Below are 22,500 nucleotides of genomic sequence, written 5' to 3' on the forward strand. Positions count from 1 at the left end.
ACACTTTTATAAAATTGTCTCAAAAAATAATGGTGAGTTCTTGGATGAACCAAAATGGCGGATCTCGGACTCTGACAGCCATTCTCGCTGGCTATCGACAAAGATTTTCTATTTGTGTTCCTTGACGATGCAGCTGCTATGGTGTGACCGACCATCCGCGTTGAGCAGCGCATCGCTCACCCTGCAACAGAAGAGAAAAGGAAATGTAAGTCTTTTGCGTAGCACGAGACCCTCACCGAAAGATGTTTACTACAGAATATGTTTGAGAACATTTTAGCAAAAATACTGAAGTTAATTTATACAAAATCAGTCACCATTCAGTCTAAAGGCCGGTTAATCATATGCTGCAGTGTATGGTTTATGCACTTATTTTAACTGATAATCATTACCATTTGTTTTTGTTAATGATTTAAACATTCAGAACCAAAGTTTCCATATTAAGGTAATGTTCTAGTAATGATAATAATCATAACAGCAATACGTGCTTACTTATAATAATGTAATAACTGAACAGTAGCGCTGTAGCAAACTTCTTTAGATTGAGAAGGACGCCCAAAACAATCGTATAAAGAGCATGATGCTCATACATAGACTGGTGTGCCAGGAAAAGGGTAGCCAATATCTTATTCTTGGCCATCTTCGAAAATACAAAGAGAACCGTGAGTTGCATCGGGAAACTGAAGAGAGAGCGAATGAAATGGAGCATCTTTGTTTTTATTAGCAACCAGATTCGCTGAACAGCAACACCAATATGCAGTAAATGTGCCTCGCTATCGAACTTCTCAGTTCTAGAGGTCCTTTATTCCTCACACCGTTGGACTGTGGAACAGACTCCCAGAGGATGTCGTGCAATTGGAGCTTCAGAAGTTCAAGCGAAAATGCAATGCATTGCTACCCTAATACTATTCTCCTTGCATTTTAATAATTTTTTATCTATTTATCTATATATAATTTTTTTTTGTAATTGGGATCTCTTCTTTCTGTATCTCACTTTACTTCCTCTTAATTCTTCCTAATGAACACCATATTCTTTGGAAGCTTGAATTTCAAGTCAATGGCCCCTGTGGGCTTGTTCTGTATGAATAGGTTTCAACTACTGAATAATAATAACATAATAATAATATCAGTCGTAGATTGTAATCAGCTTCATATGGGTGCAGTCAAGTTGCAAAATACACTGAACTTGGTGGTATTGCTATGCAGATATAGGCAGTATAATAGACCGTTCATAACAAAACATTGTGGGTCCGCTTAGACTTATGATGCGTAGCGTCTGCACTTGGAAATTCTTTTGCACTGTTATAAAATTCAGGGAAATGTAACTGACCGTACAAGGAATTTGAATATGGTGAGATTGTTTTGGAAAAAGATAAGGGTGCGTCCACACAACAATAAACCATGTCATAAACACACGTAGGAAACTTAAAGCACATAAACACACGTAGGAAACTTAAAGCACTCATATCACAAACAGGTTGAATACAAGTCAACGACTTATTGGTAGTCCTAACTAGTGCTTCATATGATTGTCCAACATGCCAAAGATTCGTTCTCCACTTAGGGTCCTTGACTTGTTTTCCACGTGTTTGTGATATGCATGTGATCAGTGGCCGACGTGCAAACGTGTACATGTTTTACTGTGGTGGTATGTCTTGGAGGATGTAACCATGAAACCGGTTTTGAAGGGAAATGTGGTGCCATTACCTTAAAGATAGATGTAGCAATACCGGAACATTGCAGAGACGAAAGTGCGGTTGAGAGCTGTGATGATAAATAGTATCGTTTTATTGGATGGAAAAGAGTACTGCAAAATTTCCACGCCGCACCAAACTTGGCAAACTTTATCAGTGTTGGAGTTTTATAATAATTCGATGGCAGTTACCGTGTGCAAATAAAAGATGTCTGTCTTTTGTAAAATGACTATAAATGGACGCTGGGAACAGGATAAATCCAGAAATCTCGGACGCTTGCTAGTGTTGCCGAGTAAGTGCTCTTCTGGTAATATTTTATGTGTTAAGTTTTATCATTACCTCATGTTGGGTGTTAAAGAGAATCTATACAGAAAATATAGAGGTCTTAATGCATATATGAAGGTAGATATGTATGAAGTTTAAGTAAGAATTTCCTTTATTTATCACTGCAAAAATATAAGATTTTTCTAAATAATTACATGAACGATGTGATTGTATCATTTCTTAGCTGACGTATGTATCTTACCATTGTATGTATGCATTTGACGTATGTGACTTATATTTATGCAATGATAAATTAAGGACATTCTTACTTACAATTCCTACATGTCTTCTATAATGTAGGCATTAAGCCCTTTATGTTTTCTGTATAGGTTTTCTTTAACACTGACGAAATTTCTACCACTGAACATGGTACAACGATGAAACTTAACAGAAGAAGGAAATATAGTTTTTGTCGTTGAAAAGATACGGGGAAATCATGGTCTGATCATCCATCCCTGGGGTTTCATTGCTATCATTATGCAGAGGAAGTCAGCTCAGGGATATTGTCATCTTCCGCAAAAGGCATAAAGGCCTGAACAACGACGACTCGGAAGCGGAGGAATAACCAGAGACAAGACACTAGAACATAATCATGAAAATCTTGTTGCCGGTAAAGTAAGCCATTGAGGGAAGCCAGCAATGTGACAATTCACTGGAAAATTACTTTTCTTATATCGCATTTGTCATTTGTGGGCTCATCATAATTCACTCAGGTATGTTACATTATAAAACAAGTAAAAAATGCGCCGAAGTTTTTCGGCGCAATCGAGTTTTCTGCACAGCGTATAATGCTGTATGAAACGATTAGTTACGATGGGCAGCACTCAGTTGCTCCCCAAATGCGGTTAAGTGAAGGTGCGTCGGCATCGCCTCCGGAAAGCGCTGGCAGACGCACGATCCATGGCTAACTTTAACCTTAAATAAAATAAAAACTACTGTGGCTAGAGGGCTGCAACTTGGTATGTTTGATGATTGGAGGGTGGATGATCAACATACCAATTTCAGTCCTCTAACCACAGTAATTTTTAAGATCACAGACAAAAAGCCATCTCAACAGTTTCTTTTACAGAAAACTAAAAGAGTGTTGTCTTTAATTAAGGTATCAATATTACAACAAACTGCGGGCTCCAAAGTCAACAGCAATCGCTGGAACATATTTGGAATTCCCTCCTCTGCGGATTCTCGAAATCATTCCGAACAGGTAAAGGTGAAAGGTCGGTGGTGGATATGAGACCAGGGCTTGTCAAGTGGAGAGGTTCAAGAAATGATTGTTTTATCTTCTTTGAATTCAGAGATTTGATTGGTTTTCTTTTAGAAATCTAAGTATATGATTTGTCACAAACATGAAATTCTTGAATATAATACATAATCTTCAGTACTGTAAACAAAACTATTTACAAAGGTCAAGATAATCCATATCAAGAAGTGAGAATGGTCTCTGAATAAGGCTTTCTGAGTTTATAAAGTCCATTTTTATGCGTTTGTCTGAATATAAAGTATGTTTATGTATAAGTGTTTTACTATAGTAAGAAAAACGCAAAATCAAACAAAACGAGAGCTGGGTTTTCAGTTTCTTGTCTGGTGTATATTTTAGTCCTTGTTTTCTCGTAAACCAAACAGTTCACCTTGGCTGGGTAACAGGCTCCCTCCGTGGCTTACCTTCCTACTTTCTCTTATAGTTTATATGAATTTATTTGCATAATAATATTAGTAAATTTGTATACACGGATGGACATTAATTCACGGTAATTCTTAGTTCCGCCTGGCAGTCTTCCCTGACAATGTCGTAGACATTACATGTACTAAAAGAATAAGAATAACAATACGGCCATTTAATCTGGTCCAGGCTAGAGGAATGAGTTGATATCGAAAAATGAAAGGATTAATCTTATTATAACCGAATTTTTGAGGCCCCCAATCCTTTACAGTGGTAGGCTGGCAAGAAATGGCACTACGTTCCGCATATCTTTGTAGTTAATTAATGAGGTATCGCCTTCCCCAGCACACTATGATGAATATTATGGAGACTTGAATATCATGATTGGTGTTCTCTCTGCACTGTTTTATACAGTGTTAGCTTCGAATGCTGTTGAATTTTCATCACTCAAAAGGAAAGACAGTGGCTCGAAGTAAAGGGAGATGATTTTTTTTTTTTATGCAATGATACAACTACTGCCGTCCGGTGAATAACTGTAGGGATCGTCGTCGTCTTGATGAAGAACTCAGTCATGCCATCGTGATCAAGATAGTTGCCTTATAAACACTGCCCGCTAGATCCGGTTATGATCCATTTGGAACAGTTCGAAGTTAAGCAGTCGCAGATTCCAGTAAGATGGCTCGACTTCTCAGGCGAGAGCAAAATTTTACTGAAATTATCTGACATTCCTGTGTGAATTTTGAGTTGACTGTTCAAATATAGCAGTTCAGGATGGCATGGCAAAGACAGTGATAATTGCGACAAAGAAAGGGCACCATACACATAGCTTTAAAAAACAGGCACTTTATATTAGACAGTTAAGGAGGCCGGCAACAAATTCCCACGTAAACAACTTTAAACATCGGAGTAATTTGTCCTCATGACAACTATGATGGCCGTGATGCCTTTCATTCCTTTTGCTGTACCTCCTTTCATATCCTCTTTCTTCCATCTTACTTTCCACCCACTCCTAACAATTGATTCATAGTGCAACTGCGAGGTTTTCCTCCTGTTATACCTTGCAGACTTTTTATTGTCAGTTTCCGTTTCAGCGCTGAATGACCTCATAGGTCCCAGTGCTTGGCCTTTGGCCTAAATTCTATATTCAATCAAGCAAAGTACAACCACAAGGAAGAAAGTAAACGAAACGTTATTGACTGCAGAGGAAATATTGTATGTGAAATTAGAAAGTCACGTAACAACAAATCTAAAACTTGATAGAATTACTAGTGAGTGTTGTTAGTTTTCACCTCTGATATTAAGAGTGAGAGAACACCACTGCTGGGTTTGTTTATTTCACTGTGAATAAAGACCAACAAGAAGAAAGGAAAACAAAAATACCTTGTCTGTTATTGGCTCCACAATATTTTCATTATACAGATATACAGTACACACACCTTAATTTATACCAGCAGGAGTAAGACATCAAAAATATCTTGCCTGTTATTGGCTCCACAATATTTCCAGTGCAAACACACTGAAAAATATCTTGCCTGTAATTAGGCCCACAATATTTTCAGTACACACGCACACACGTATACACTTCTTCTTCTTCTTCTTCGTTTTAACGTGCTTTTTCCCATTTTTTATATGGGGTATGCATGATGCCTTCTTTTGAAGGACTTTGATTTGGTGGTGGGGTAGGCAGTAGCCTCGATCGGCTGCCCTGCCTGACATCGCTTAGTCCCTGGTAATGAATGTGTACATGTATTGTACCAAATCCCCAGCCCCCTTTCTCCCAGCAGCGAGGAGAACTGGGCGGTTAGGTCGACAGTTCGAGACGTGTGAGGTGTCTGTTATGTTTTTATAGAAGATGTTGGAGTGGCTTTGTTTATGTGACCCACACACATATACACACACCCTCTTAATTCATTCGTTTCCTTTTCTGAACTGGATCCTGTGGATTACTCCATATATTATTGTATGTATATGTATTCTATTTCATGAACATTGTCTTTTGCTAACGCATGTGCATGAATCCGCACTCCGCACATGCTCATGATTATTCTTCCTGCTTCTCTTGGGGGCGAGTTGTACGCCTTGCAGTACCCTCTCTGTGTTTACCTGTTTGCTGTATGGAATAAAGCAACTTATGACTTGGGATATTATTTCTCCATCCCTGCAACATTCAGTCTTCTCCGACAAGACATCATCACATATCACCATGGCGCAGTGAGTTAACCATCCAGCTTTTCAAGGGAACGCCGAATTCAGCATTTCAAATCGAGTCGCCATTACCCCTCAATTGCCTGTGGATATTCTACGATCACCTGTGGATATTCTTTCATCGCCTGAGGATCTTACAGTGTTGGTGTGGTGTTTCTACAGGACCTTACAGTGTTTGTGCAATGTTTGTGAAGTGCCAGTGCAGTGTAATATTAGTGCTTTGATTTTAGTGGGTTGTATTTCTCTTGTGCCCCTCTCCAGCCACGCAGTGGGACCCTATTACCCCCACCCAGCTGCGGAGCCTGAGGCACGTCTACCCACCTTCATCATTAAGCACACACTGCCGACTTTTCGAGTCAAGTCAACCGTCAAGGCGAGTAGCCTGACCCTTCCGACCGCCCACCCCCAGGAGCCCTCCCAGACCTGCTCCGCTCTCCCCCGCCTGCCAGTGTTATCTCGCCACACAGTGGAATTATTTACAGTAACTTTTATAATTAAAACTGTAGAAATTCTCTCTCATCTTTCTCATCTTCTTGTAACTGTGTATGACACTGCTGAAAACGGTTCATAATGGCTTCTGCTTCACATCAAGACGAACCTGAGGATATACAACACGACCAGGACCTTGAGGACCACCAGTGGCCTTCACACCCAGTCTCACCAACAGACCGTCGAACCCCACCAGGTTTTACAACGCCGGCAACCCCACCTTCGCTCTCACCACACCTGGCTTTACCGCCTCCCACAGCTCCAAATGCAGAGTTAAGGCTCCTCATCAAATACCTTGAGGAATCTCGACAGGCTGAGTTGGCTGCACATCGGAGAGAGGAGGAACAACGTCAGAGAGAAGAGGAACAACGTCGGAGAGAAGAGGAACAACGTCGTCACGAAGAGGATCTACGCCGCCAAGAGGACAATTTAAGAAGAGAGGAGGAAGCTCAACGTTTCACCGCCCTGTTGCAGCTACTCACAGTCAACTCTGCCCAACAGCAAGCAACACCAGCGGACTCACAACAACTTCCTACACAACCCTCAGTGCCAACGCCCACCCAGCCACCACCCCCACAGAAGGCCATCACCCAGACCCTGCTGCCCTTACGTCCTGACGCTACATACCAGGTGTTCAGGGAATGGCGTAGACGCTGGGATGACTACAGTGTGATGGTGGACCTAGGGGCATTACCTACCAGGAAGCAGTTGATACAACTTCGTATGTTCCTTAGCCTGGAGACACAAAGGATACTTGAACACACGCTCAACGTACCACCAGACACGGATCGGAGTGTGGACGAGGTCTTGAATGTTCTCCAGGAACATATTAAGAACCTGCGGAATGAAGCTCTATGACGCAGGGACCTGCTTTCCTGCAAACAGAGGGAAGGGGAAAGCTTCATTGATTTCTACGTCCAACTGAAGCACGTAGCAGAGGAAATCGACGTCTGTCCTGGCCATTCTGCTGCTTGCGAAGAGACTCAGCTGAAGATGATCATCATCATGGGAGTCAGGGACGAGGAGCTCACCCAGAAACTCATTGCCCTGGATGCTGCAGCTCCACTGACCACCATGGTCAACGAATGTTGCTCCTATGAGGCCACACGGACAGCCACCAACGCCATATGTGCCCCTCCTTCTAAATTGTGTGCCATTTCTGCTTATAAGAAAACCAAAAGACATGGCAGCAAGGGCGCTACCGTGCACCCAACCCCTAACAGAGACTCTTCATGCCTTTCCTGCACAAGGAAGCACGGCTCTGCAGACAAGTGCCCAGCCACCGACAGCGTATGTGGAAATTGTAGTGGCAAGGGACACTGGCGCAGGACCCCAAAGTGCCCTGCCAAGAAGGCCACATGCAGACACTGCAGCCGAGTGGGCCATTATGACAAATGTTGCAGACAGCAGATGAGTGCCAAGCAAGGAGGCCCACCCAATGCCACGCCCCCTTCTAACACGTCTTCCAGTTGTCGCAAGGTCGAGACCTTTTCCACAACAACTTGCCCCTCACCGTCACCCATATCCCTCACTCTCACCTATAGGGATGAGACATCCAAATTATGATGCTGCCTGACACAGGAGCTGATATATCAGTGATGGGCCCTCAGCACTTGGAATTTCTTCGCATTCCCAGGACTGAGCTACAGCCTCCTGCCACGTCAGTGACCCTCACTGCAGATGGGTCAAAGATGGCACCAGCTTTAGGTACCTTTAACGCCACCCTGTCATTGGCCAAACGGTCCTTCCTTGCCACGATTCAAGTCCATGAAGGCGTTCAGATGCCACTCCTGTCCTATGCACTCTGCAAGGAGTTGGCCATCATCCCACCAGGCTTTCCACGGCCCATCCTACAGGTCACCCACGTTAACCGATGTAAGGAGTTACCCCTCCATGCCAACACGACCCCTGCTGAGGCCCGAGAATATTTCCTACAAGCCTTCCAGGATGTGCTCGTGTCTAAGGAAGACCTTAAAGGAGCCCCATTAAGGCCAATGGCAGGCCCTCCCATGAAAATTCACCTCAAGGAGGATGCGGTCCCATTCGCCATCCACACCCCACGGCAGATCCCCTATGCTTTCCGCGAACCAGTCAAGAATGAACTAGACTCCATGGTCCAGCAGGGAATCATTAAGCCTTCTGGAGACGAGCCATCAGAATGGTGCCACCCTCTAGTCGTCGTCCCAAAGGCCAAGGGAGTTCGCATCACGGTGGATCTTACCAAGTTGAATGCACAAGTTTCCCGACCAGCCCACCCTTCGCCCACACCCTGAGCTGCTGTCCACACTGTCAACTCTACTGCCAAGTTCTTCACCACCGCGGACGCTCTACACGGCTACTGGCAGATGGAGCTAGCAGAAGACGACCGCCACCTCACCACTTTTATTACGCCTTACGGACGCTTCCAGCATTGCCGGGGACCCATGGGCTTCGCTGCCACCGGTGATGCTTATTGCTACCGAGGTGACCTGGCACTCCAGGGCATGAAGAAGTGCGTCAAGGTTGTTGATGACATTCTCATCTTCGACGACGACCTGCTGACACACTACCACAGGATCCATGAACTGCTCACCCGCTGCTGCAAACATGGCATCACTCTCAGCAGAGACAAGTTCACAGTGGCAGAGACCCGAGTAAATTTCTGTGGCTTCACTCTTTCTGAAGAAGGAATTGCTGCTGATCCAGGGCGAGTTGCTGCTCTACAAGACTTCCCAACACCATCCAACCTGACGGACCTACATTCCTTCATGGGGTTAGTAAACCAGTTGGCAGAGTTTACCCCAGATATTGCCCTGACTGCACAACCCCTTCACCCATTCATGAGCCCCAAGCGCTCTTTTATGTGGACACCGGACCATGACCAGGCCTTCAAACGCATGAAGCAAGCACTCTCAAGCCCGCCTGTTCTTGCATCTTTTGACCCAACACTGCCAACCATTCTCCAGACCGACGCATCTCGCCTTTATGGGATAGGCTATGTCCTCCTCCAGGACCATGGCTCTGGTCATCTCCAAGTAGTCCAGTGTGGATCCCGCTTTCTCGCAGATGCCGAGACAAGGTATGCAACGATTGAGCTGGAGATGCTTGCAGTATCTTGGGCCCTCACAAAGTGCTGTCTGTACCTCAAAGGACTGCCAACCTTCACCCTGCAAACTGACCATTGTCCGCTGGTGCCCATCATCAACAGTTACACACTGGATATGGTCGAAAACCCACGGCTTCAGCGAATGAAGGAGCGCATGTCGCAATACCAATTTACTGCAGTGTGGCGTGCTAGCAAGTCTCTATACATCCCAGATGCACTCTCCTGTGCACCGGTCAGCTACCCGACCTCTGAGGATATGACTGGCTGCGCTGAGGTAACAGCGCATGTCAGGTCAGTCATCAACACTGCAACAGCTTCCCAGGACAAGCATGCCCCAACCTTCGACGCTGACCGGACCCTGCAGGACATGTCGATAGCAGCACAGGCCGACCCCACTTATGTTCACCTTCGTGATTGCATCAGTTCCGGGTTCCCCACAAATCGGTACGACCTGCACACCTCCCTACTACCGTATTGGAAGCTGCGAGAAGCTCTCTCTACTGATGGTAACCTTGTGCTCTATGGAGCAAGAATACTGGTTCCTGCAGCTCTACGTCGCCACACACTCTCCAGACTCCACGACAGCCACCGAGGTGTCGAGGCTACCAAACTTCGAGCTCGACAAACCGTCTTCTGGCCTGGGATAGACTCAGACATCGCCAACACCATCGCCGCCTGCGAGCCCTGCCAGATCCTGCGTTCCAGCCAACAGCAGGAGCCCCTTCACAATGATGACCACCCATCAAGGCCCTTTGAGTCAGTATCAGCGGACTTCTTCCAGGTAGCAGGGAAGTCCTTCCTTGTGGTCGCTGACCGCCTCTCCGGCTGGCCTGTGGTCGTCCCTTGCAAGGGTGACACCACCACCTCCTCAACAATACGGCACTTCTGCCGTTACTTCAGAGAGGTGGGTGTTCCCCTGCGCCTACGCACCGGTGGAGGACCTCAGTTTACTGGCAAAGAATTCGCCGACTTCACAGAGCGTTGGGGTGTACCCCACATAACCTTGTCGCCACACTACCCGCAGTCTAATGGACACGCTGAGGCCACTGTCAAGGCTGTCAAGCACTTGATCCTCAAAACGGCCCCCACAGGAAACATCGACTGCGAGGCCTTTGATCGTGGCCTCCTCGAGTTACGCAACACGCCCAACCACTCTGGTCGCTCTCCTGCCCAGGTACTGTATGGTCACCCTCTCCGTACGTGTGTGCCTGCCCATCCTCAATTGTTCACAGAAGATTGGCAAGAAAAGGCCCATGACTGTGACCGCCGAGCTGCTGCCAGAGCAGCTCAAGTGCAGTGAAACTACGACGCCCACGCCCGCCCCCTGCCCAGGTTGAAGGTGGGCCAATATGTCCGCATCCAGGACCCGACATCCCACCGGTGGGACAAGGTTGGGATCATCATGGGTGGCACACAATCACGCGAATTCGAGGTCCGCCTCCCAAGTGGTCGAGTGCTACGTCGGAACCGTCGCTTCCTGTATCCAGTGCCTGATCTGGGTCAAGTTCCCAACTCTAATCCCTGTGGTCCTTAGCCCTGACATGGAAAAGTCGTCACTTCCCTCCAAAACCCCTTGCAGGTCTCCAAGATTAAACAGGCCTACATAGTGTACAAAGCCCACATGTGCCACTTATGCAGTATGCTTTGCACATAATTACTTGATAAAATCACTGTATATTATTTACTTTGCACACTATTAATTGATTGTTCACTGTATGTAACTTGCATAGTACGTTCAAGATACCTCTTTGAACGCAAAAGGGGGAGGGGAGGTGTGGATTACTCCATATATTATTGTATGTATATGTATTCTATTTCATGAACAATGTCTTTTGCTAACGCATGCGCATGAATCCGCACTCCCCACATGCGCATGATTATTCTTCCTGCTTCTCTTGGCGCGAGTTGTACGCCTTGCAGTACTCTCTCTGTGTTTACCTGTTTGCTGTATGGAATAAAGCAACTTATGACTCGGGATATTATTTCTCCATCCCTGCAACATTCAGTCTTCTCCTACAAGACATCATCACATATCACCAGATCCTACGGAACGTCCTTAGGTATGGATCTGCAGATCTCAGTGGACTCCTCCACTTCGAATAACTTTCTTTGGGGAGGTATTATTTAATGTTTACAAGAAAAATGAAAGCAACGTAAAACATTTCTTTTTTCTCAACCAGGAGATACAAAAGAGTTTAGCAATGATAGTAATTCTCAGCACTTGACAACTTATTCAGTTATCACAGTAGACTGAAAAAAAGTAATAACATAAAATAAAATAAAGGATAATCTAATATATGAAATGGCAAAAATAACAAATGCGATTTCAGTTACTTATAACAATAGAAATTAAAACATTTATATGAATGGAAAACTTTATGAACACTTGAAAATTTCCCCAAGATTTTTCTTCAGCGTGAAACTTTGACCTTTGGTTTGCATACCGTTTAACCCTGTAAGAAAAATAGATATTTATCGTGGTAACATTCAGTTTAACGCAAGAAACGGTTTGTGACTTAGTAGTTATTCTATTTTGAAACCACTCTTTCCTCACGGTTTATTTCTACACTGAGAAATTTTGAACTTCGGCTTCCTCACACTTTTAACGCTTTCAAAAAAAATGGATTTGTATCTCATGTGGAACCCATCCTCTTTATAATCACTGTTCCTGCACGCCTCGCCCCAACTGTATCTTAAAATAACAACTTAACTGTAGGTTGGTACTGCGGCTCTACATCCCACTTGCGTCCTGGTGATACTTTGTCTCCCTCCTAAGTTTCCTTGGAGTGTAGAACTTTCCATGGTAGGAATTTCAACCTGTGCGGTGAGCCTTTGGTATGTTCATTGAGTTTACATATCCAGAACCATTGTTGGGGCTTGATAGCAGCCTCTCTCCTCTGAGGCCATCTGTTTCTTAGCCTCTTCGGTCTGCAGTCTAGGTACTTGATAGCGGCCTATTACTTTTGAAGCTTAATTACTCCGTAGTCTCTTTGGTCTGCAGTTTTAGGAGATACATGCACATCGTGATGGTTGTTGTTTGACTGCCTGTTCTCCAGCAGTCATTTGTTGTCTATAGGCCTGTCGTGAAGAAACTCTGGAGGAGGGTCTTTTGTAGGTCAAATGTCCCCTTGGTCTGTATATCCTAGAACTGCCTCCTGGACAGTCCACATTCCAGCATCTCTTTAGTTCGGTGCTATGCCTCCCTCGGGCATGTTTAGTAGGAGTTCCGAAATTTTGTTCCATTGTTTTCGAGGATGTCAGGTGCATGTGGCTCTTGCAAGCGTAGCTGCGAGAAGATAGAAAGGGAACAGGCCATTTCGTTCTCTTTAGCTATGTCAATTTGATTCATGGAAGAGAGAGAGAGAGAGAGAGAGAGAGAGAGAGAGAGAGAGAGAGAGAGAGTTAGTCTTAGATGACTGTGACAGGTAAAAGGTCGTAAAGAGTGCTGGGACCTTCTTAATCTGTGCCCATGGCTGGTGGAGGGCGCGGGGCACAAGAAAGGAATATAAGGTGTTCCTTTCATAAAACTTTCTCTTTTTTACTTTATTGAAGAATTAGGCCGGTGATGTTACAATATACTACTTAGTGCCGAATAAGCAAAAGTCATTCACACTGCTACTAATCTTTTTATGTTAGTTTTCTGCAAATTTCTCTACTGGAATCAGATATATCAGTTAAGGGCTGCCCAAAAGCAAGGGTTCCTCGTTTGGATTAAAAGCGTATCCAGAAAGTGTGAGGAAATGGAGAAATAAGAGGTTGTTGTACATGCCTGTGATGATAGTGACCAGTAAATGCTAAGTGTACAGATTATCCTAAGTGCACAGGTGCTAAGTGTACAGGTGCTTAGTTCCGAGTTCTAGATTATTTTGGGTAACGCGGCTGGAATGATAGACATCTTTCTTTCCCTCTGCGATGGATTTTGCAAAATTATTCTCGGAAGTGTTCAGACTTCACTTCCGGGATAATTGTCACCGATCAACGACGACCGAACTTGAAAGGAAGGAGAACACTTCCTCGTCTGCACGTCGATGTTCGACGTGCCCTTTGGAGCTAGCTTTGAACTTCACGCCTACCCATCCCCTCCCCTCCCCTCCCCAGCCCACCACAATAGATGAAGCCTTACAACAACAGGTTTCAAACAGGAACGTCAATGTTGGCTCTCGGCCTAATGGGTTTTTCATATCCATTACTCCGAAATGAGTTCGACGAGGACGGAAAGTATTTTTAACACCGTGATGATGTGCCGGCCGGGTGCAAGGCAGGGCTCTCTCTCTCTCTCTCTCTCTCTCTCTCTCTCTCTCTCTCTCTCTCTCTCTCTCTCTGGGCTTTGCTTCGTAATTAAAAACATTAAAAAGCTATGTAATTCATTACGTCGTTCCCAGTTTGGATGTATATTTAGAACTGAGCACATTAAAAGGCCTTAATCTCGATCTGTTGTTCTTAATCATTCTCTCTCTGCTCATATGAGGATAAGATTGAATTAAGTGCAGCCCTTCAAAAGCACTATGTTGATCAATGACGGAATGTTTAAAAACTGAAAATGGAATTGACGAGTCTGCTGACTGACTGTTAATCAATAGACTTAATCTTTTTCGTCACCATAGAGAGGATATGGTGCTTAGTAAGTAAAAAAAAGATGAAAAGGAGACAATTACATATATATACTATATATATGTATGTGTATATATATTTATGTCTTTTTGTATCACATCACCGTGATTCATATTCAATCAGTAAGCTACAAACGTCCTTTAATATCCAGTACACACACACACACACACACACACACACATATATATATATATATATATATATATATATATATATATATATATATATATATATATATATATATAATAAAATAGCGGTATGAGACGAACTGAAAGCCAAGACTCAATTTAAAGCTGACGTAGGAACAATAGCTCCCCAAATTCTAGACCGCCTGTATTTTTTCAGGGGGAGGGGGCGGCGCGCTGGAGCTATGCCTTTGTTTGGTCAGAAAGGAGTCGATGCTCTACGCTTGAGGGAAATGAGTGTTTGTTTTCTTACAAAAGCCAAGTGAACACGCGTTCTTTTATAAACTCCCACAGAATATTCAGGCATCGAGAACACATTCTCTATAAGCACATAGGAAAGGAAAAGAAATAAAGGGGGTAAAACTTATGTAATGTAGTGGGTATTGACCTGTTCCAGTCTTCAGCAAATAACCAAGTCTGTGGTTTTGGTTAGCAACTGCAAAAGGTGCACGTAAGTCATAGGGTCGCACAACATGATCAAGACATTTGGAATTTCCAGCTACGAACTGCAAGTGATTATGGATGATAAATATCGCCGAATATTAATAAATGTCACTTCACACCCCGACAATCTGGATAGAAATCACGAATGATTGATTTAATGTTATACAAAAAGGCCTCAACAATTATGGCCATCATGGCCATCGACGCCGGAAATGTCGATTGTCTAAATCAAATGATTTTGTGCTCAGAGGAAAAGATTTTATATCCTCCATCATATATCCTTGATGTATTTAGATACTAAACGATGTGACATTTTCATCACTTTGGAAAGATGTCGTTGTAAAAGATTTCGCTCATGAGCCTCAGGAACAAATTATTTATTAATTCAGCTGACCATAATTTATTTCTCGTTTATTTACGTGTGAGAGCTGACGTGCTGTTTAGACTCTTCAAAAGCTTTAGAAGCTACTAAACAGGATAAGAATGTGACGTTAAGATTATTATAATATCTATAAGAAATTGCACTGTACCCGTATTTCGAATGCTGTGCGAGTATACAGTATGTCTTTGCGGGTTTATCGTCTAAATTAGAAACCATTTAGCTATGTCTTTTTAAGCACGTTCTAAGCAAGGGGTAAGAAAGGATAATGGAAATTGTAAGTACAATAATGACAAAACTACATACAGATGAAACAATCCTTACATCTTTTCTCAAAATCTGCTCGACTTAGCAAGCTACACATAGGTATACATGTACACGTAATCCTCTATGGTCTCAAAAAGAAAATCGCGTCAACTACAAAACTGTAGTCGTCGATCTATGGAAACATAAAGAAAATAAAACTGAAAACAACGTTTATAACAGCGCTGAAGAAACCAACGTGAATAATTACCCAGAACTTCTCTCTCCTTTTTCTTGCTCGCCGATAATAAAAAAAAAAGAGAAAAACCATATCTCGAAAATAGATTGAAAGCCGTTTTCTTAAAGGGGGCTTGGCCAGGCTATGAGAGGAAAACGCGACAGAATAGTTAGTTACTCTTATATCAATTTTTAGTCATAGTTCTTTTCCCTTAGAATATAACCTGAAAAAAGACAGCAGTTTTTATCTCATTACTATAAATATGGTACCATATGAGTAATTACATTCGCGATATGCGCTTCATAATCGTCTTCAAACGTGATATGAGAGAGAGAGAGAGAGAGAGAGAGAGAGAGAGAGAGAGAGAGAGAGGTAAGACTCAGCGAGAGAATGTGACGGGAGTGAGACCTTGATATTTATTTTCAATCCCCAAGCCGTACCGTAGCCTGTTTATTTCTACGGACATTCCATAAAACATTACTGGAATGAAGGAAATGTCAACATTGCCTCTGATTTTCTGTTGAACGTGAACGGCGCTATGTTCTCCTCTCAGTCTGAACTGCGTAAACTAGAGTTTCAGTTCAAAATAACAGTTACAAAATGATCTGTGATTCTTTCTTCATTTGGAGTCTAGATGTATTCACAAATGTAGGAAAATATGAAATGTCAGTTATTCTAGATTTGCACCATTCTTTCTTAATGAAATGAAATAAGTAATCATTGACTAAAAATAAGACTGGCTGCAAATAAGCATTGCCTCTAGGCGTATACGGAAAGGGAAGTGAACATCTTTCATTATCTCTATGGTCCGGAAAGAAATATGTATTCGTAGGCTTTCACGTAAAATAATTACTTGCTGCTCTTATTTCGAGGCAGTCCGTTTCTGTAATGAAATCTTTTTTTTTTTAATCCGCAAGGGATGAATCTTAGGCTCATCAAATTATAAGTCGAAAGGCGTAACCTAACAGCGCATGCTGAACCTTAATAGCGACGAAAATAATAAAAGCGATGATAGAGTTAGAGTTTGTTGATGGTTATCATAACTCATTTTTTCCATATAGAACAAGGACACATTAAACTAAAAGGATAACCATCATCCTCCTCTCCATCTTTATCAGCATTTTCTTAATCTTGCTTAATACCAGAAAGCTGACAACACGGTTTCGATGGCCCATCAGCAGCGCCCTCTTGTGAGAACGAAAATTAATTAGAACAGGAACTGAAATTTGCAATTGACAGCTAATCTTTGGGCGAGAAATTCTCACGTTATTTGTATCGGGAAAACGTGAATTAAACGATGTGATTCATTACTCTTCTTCCATGCGTTTAGCACGTACACACATACATTCACGCGCTCACTTTACACGCTCTTATTTATTGTAGTTTAAGAAAGGAATATTGCAGCGCTTATAGCAAAGCACAAAATTACTTTCCCAACCCTTGAAAAATGCCTGGGTTACCAAAATAAGGAAGAAAAACGTCTGAATAAAGAAAATGAAAAGCGACACAGCGATGAAATTAGTATCCATCCATAACGTATCATAAGAAAATAATATTTCTGGGAAAAGGATTCAACGCTGATCAAGCATTTCCCAGCGCTGTTCAGGAACACAGCGATAATACAATTTTACGTCGCGTTGCATTTTTAATGACTTTATAAGCAATATCGTTGGCGCCCTCAGCAGCGGTGTCACTGCCATCACAGCCCTGCTTTAATCTTTCGCCCTCGTTGTTGCATATTCTGAGCCGAGGGGGGTGGGGCTTTGCCTGATTAATATTCCCGTTCCTCTTAAATATGCTTACGCCTAGGTCCCCCTTGACCACCCTTCATCAAGCTCTCTCTCTCTCTCTCTCTCTCTCTCTCTCTCTCTCTCTCTCTCTCTCTCTCTCTCTCCTTCATTAAACGTGGGGTGGAAAAATTATTCAAACGGAAAATCCTTTGGTTCAAACGATTACTGATATTGCCGTTGCATCTTGTCTTGTGATAAGCGTCGATCTAGAATTCACCGTAAGTGCGGCTTGCTAAAAAAGAAGAAGAAAAAAAAAGAAAGCATTACGTAACGGAATGTTAATACTTCTACTTGGCCGAAGATAGAGACAAACGCAGATATATTATATATATATATATATATATATATATATATATATATATATATATATATATATATATATATATATATATATATATAGATATATATATATATATATATATATATATATATGTACAGGACATGAGAACACTATCGAGGCTTTAACTCAATACTCTTAATTGGCCTCCTCTCTCTCTCTCTCTCTCTCTCTCTCTCTCTCTCTCTCTCTCTCTCTCTCTCTCTCTCTCAGATGGACATAGACAGACAGAAAGACACAACATATATCACATGCACACATTATATACATATATATGTATGTATATACGTATATATATTTATTATATATATATATGTGTGTGTGTGTGATATATGTTGTGTGTTAGTCTTTCTGTCTATATTCATCTGAGTCTATATTCATCTGAGAGAGAGAGAGAGAGAGAGAGAGAGAGAGAGAGAGAGAGAGAGAGAGAGAGGCCAATTAAGAGCGCTGAATTAAAACCACGAAAGTGTTCTCATGTTCCTTAGAATCCAGTGCGCTTAATTTGCCAAGCTGAATCGCCTGGAGGAGTCCTGAGCGTGTCTGTTTTCCTCCAGACTTTTGACCTTTTCACTACCTGTGCTACTGAGGAATTTTGTGAGATTAATAATCTTTAATTGGTGCAATCTATCGAAGTGTCCCGAATACACAAAATGCCAGATTAATAATGCAAGGTAGCCCTAAGTGCAAAAGTAACTATGAAGGATTTAGGCTCATTAGAAAGAATCGCTCTCGTGGGGAATTTTGTTTTTTTTATCGTGTGCAATGTTATTGCATCGCTTAGCCACTTGTCGTCAATATGTAGATTTGTAAGTTGATGATCCATATAGTCATTATTTTTTCACGGTAAAGAGACCTGGACAGGCCCGAAGCACGATAAAGAAATTGTTAATGGACACTCATTTTTACGTCCTAGTAAATCTATCAAAAAATAAACAACAAAAACAAGAGGGTTAACGGCAGCGGTCAGAGACAACCTAATTAAGAGATGAATGGTATAAGGAATTGATCAGGTTGGGGTCTTTCACGTTTACCAGACAGTGTTTGTGTGACTCGGAATTCCAAGGCTGATGTCTCGGTTGACGAGTATTTCGTGTTAATAATTAAAGGAATAAAATTTTTTATGATCACAATTCTTACTGAGAAATTATTCAAATGCTGAACATGATACAGTGGCTTTACAAAATCACTGATAATTAAGAATGAGTCATAGATAGTCGTTAAGCTTAAAAGGAGAAGAATTTCATGCAGGTCAAACTTTTATTGACATTTAATACAGGGTTGAATTTGTAAATGTAGTGAGTCATACGTCAAAAATTTCGTAAACGTTCCATGACGTTTGTAAGAGCAGTTGACAGGGAACCGCATTCAGACTAAACAAACGCGATTACGACGTACCCTGAGCCAGAACTCCTCTGCTTTCACTTCGTGTAATGTATTACACGGTCCCTCAATGAAGAGAACCTTGTGTCAGTCCGGTTACGTAAGGCCTCTCGTGGTCTCTTCAAAACTCCCCCGTAAAGGAGAGCTATTCAGACTCCATCTCCACGATGAAAAATTGCCCGTGAGCGATGAACTGCTTTGCGTAAAAAATTTCATTGGACTGAAGTGGCTGCTTGCGCAAAAAAAAAAAAAAAAAAAAAAAACGGCTTTATAGCCTTGGTTACTGCATTTATGATGTTACTGACCATTTCAAAATCATCGCTTTGACGAGATGGATGGGTGGAAGACTTTTAGGAGAGTTTTGTTGAAGGAGGCTTAAAATAGGTTGGAAAGTGAAGTTAGGGAACACAAAAAAGACGAGCAGATCTTTAAACTTCATTACGTGATCGTGTCGTGTTTGTATGAAAGCCGGATACTCTTGAACAATTAGGCGATTTTCCTGAAAGTCGGAAAGGTTAGTTTATTCCTTCTGCGAACTGGACGATGACAGAGCAGTTTTCCTTCCCCATGAAAAGGGGAAAGGGAGAAGATGAATTGCACCGGAAGAGAAGCGAATGGTGAAGGCCAACTGACTCTTTTCATGGCCACTGAATGCCTTTCCTTTGGTGGGCATCTTGGCGTATATTTTCAATTCCATTTTTAGACCTAATTAAACTTTATGTGAAGTTCAAAACCATCTCATTACCAAGAGATCTAATATGGAAACTTGGAGTTTTCATTTAAGAAATACATACATAATAAAATTCTGTAAATGTAGATGCATCGCACTTCAATTTTAACAGAAAGCAGACCAAAGAAATTCCAGGCAGTCAACTAACTAATTTGGTTAGAATATTTTAGAATCATTATTTATTTTTTATCTTTTACAAGGCCTGTGAACTTCTCTGAATCTGTAATTTCTCTAGAAATATAGGGCACAACACATATGGGTTTAATATGTTTGGTAGAAAATTCTTTTCAAAAGGACGATACGTGATAGAACATAAATTTCTTTATTTACAGTTGCTACCATTAAGTAAAAATCTGCTTATTATGAAAAACGTTTCTTTCCTATTTCAATCCACAGCATGACAGAGTAATACAATAATATTCTTTTGCAGAAGAAGCACAACAACAGAAGTCATATGACCATAATAAGTCTGCAAATATGACTTTGAGAAGAATAAGGATAAGAAAGGCCAAAGTTTATTTGTTGTGACGATAAGAAACAACTAAACATCAATTTCACTTTGGGTTCATGGAAAAAGCAACCTGTAGACCTTTTTACTAGACTAGACCTGAGGTGAAAGATGCTTCAGTCTGGACTAATGGAAGCATCGAATGAATTCAAAGCTGGGACGGAAAAGACTGAAAAACTAAATATTCAGTTTTGAGATGAGTCGTCTCCTCATTTCATTTATTTCACTAATTGGTAAATTTTATGAAAGGCTTTAGAAAATTAACCTTTGCCCTCTCTCTTCACGTTATTTTTCCCTGTCGCCTTCGTCCTCTTTTAGTTTGCGAGGGGAAATATATACATATATGTTTTAGTTTGTTTCTTTTCGTTGGTTTTCAAAAGGTAGTTGTTAATTACATATTTCGAAAATAATATATCTGATCGCAGGGAACTTCCTTTGTTCATGGACGTTGAAGAAGGAGGTATTTCATAATTACCTTCCTTTTGTCTGACGAGAGCACCTCGGAATCATGTTTATCGAAAGGGTTAGACACGTTCCCTTTTTCTTTTCTCGTAGTGAATGATAAATCTGTTTGCAAACCTCCGGAAAGGCAAATGCACTTTAACTACTGATGTTTCACAATTTTCACCAGTGTCGAAATGTACGTATAAAGTGTAATTTAATTTGGTTCACAGTTAAAATATTATTATGCGCAGTGATGACACTTCTGGTTGTAATAGTACTGATAATGATGATGATAATGACAGCGCCCTAACCAACCCCCTGAGCACATGTAAGTGTTTGCTTTCACTAGTGTCTGGCCATTAGTCTGCGCACCAGCAAATTATATCGAGGAAAGAAGAACTGGTTTACAATGACATTTGGAGGAAACATTCGTTGTGGCTCCCTCTGTCGATACCCACCGGGGGTTAATTATCTGAAGGGGATCATCCAATGAATGCGTATACACATTTATAAATACAATTCTATACAATCTGCTAACAGGCATATACGCAGGCAGACAAACCAACGGGTTGCTAAGTATTAACAAATTCTTCCCAGCCATTCTTGAGATATCATGCCAACACAGAACACACACACACACACACACACACACACACACACACACACACACATTTACAGATTCTTTGACTTGAATAGAAGCAGAACCGATCTCCAACTTCGTTGGCAGAGGCCAAAATGAAAGACTGTATGTTTGAAGGCGGATGAAAGGTTCCATGGACAGACACTGGGGTTCTTTTGCGATTTCTTATCAATGTTATACTCACGCCCAACACATTTCAAAAAGATTTTCCTGCCTCTGGTTTAGTGTATATTATATAAAGTCAGCTTTACTGCTGTTACAAAGATCACCAGAAGGTGGATTTACACATGTTTGCTTTAGCTTATCTATCAGTTATTTTCTCAATATTCAATTAATTACACATCTGGAGAGGGCATACCTCCGCCAACGTCAAAGCACCATGAGAATATTTTTTTTTTCGATCAGAATCAAAATCTCAAAATTTAAGAGGTGAAAAAAAACCTTCAGTCAAACTTTCTTTGAAAACATATGAAAGATAGTTCACAAAATCTACGGTAATGGTGAACAGAATTTGGGTTTCTGAACTCTGGAGCATTTACTTTCCTTTCTCTCACTAAATCTACTTACTCTGTGGTATCATTGTTCCGAACTCTACATATTATTATTTTATTTTTATTGCTGCTAGTAAAGAACCCTATAAATATAAGGTCTTTTGCTGAGGTAATAAGTATTGTTTCTTGTAGACTAAACAAATCCTTTGAACACTATAGTTTTCGTCTCTATCTCCATTTTATATTTGGTTATAAAAAGTGATAATAACTAAATATTACATAACTACAATTCCATGTCGAGGAAGAAAATGGGCGAGATTTTGTTCTCTCTCATCCTTCTCTGAAGTTTATTTTTTTGAGAAAAGGGAGGTTTCCAAGGAAAAGGGTATTCCACAATATATTATTTTCTCTGCATAAAGACATAATATTACAGCTGTTTTTCTGGCTTTTGCTGTTTTTAACCAAACGTCTTTCCACTTGCCATGTATATCGCAAGAACAACTCCTGACATTGTTTTAAACGCTATTTCTCCTATAGTAAAGATGTTTGAAGGTTATTTACTATACCTTATTCCTTATAGATGGCAACTGAATTTTTTACGGTTTATTGCTAGCAAATTTCTGAAA

General features: G+C 41.5%; 2 long non-coding RNA genes across 3 annotated transcripts in view; one reads left to right on the forward strand and one right to left on the reverse strand.

Annotated features, from left to right (window-relative positions):
- The window catches only part of LOC136850662 (uncharacterized), a 352,695-nt gene that overhangs the window by 90,532 nt on the left and 239,663 nt on the right, over positions 1-22,500 (forward strand). The gene's annotated exons all lie outside the window — the stretch shown is intronic.
- The window catches only part of LOC136850664 (uncharacterized), an 85,988-nt gene that overhangs the window by 2,590 nt on the left and 60,898 nt on the right, over positions 1-22,500 (reverse strand). The window contains exon 2 of the long non-coding RNA XR_010856683.1: positions 1-181. This exon is cut by the window's left edge and continues 2,590 nt beyond it. This is a non-coding gene — a long non-coding RNA (uncharacterized lncRNA). The remainder of the gene's footprint in view (positions 182-22,500) is intronic.

Source organism: Macrobrachium rosenbergii, chromosome 22 (genome assembly GCF_040412425.1).
Source record: "Macrobrachium rosenbergii isolate ZJJX-2024 chromosome 22, ASM4041242v1, whole genome shotgun sequence".
Classification (NCBI taxonomy): Eukaryota; Metazoa; Arthropoda; class Malacostraca; order Decapoda; family Palaemonidae; genus Macrobrachium; species Macrobrachium rosenbergii.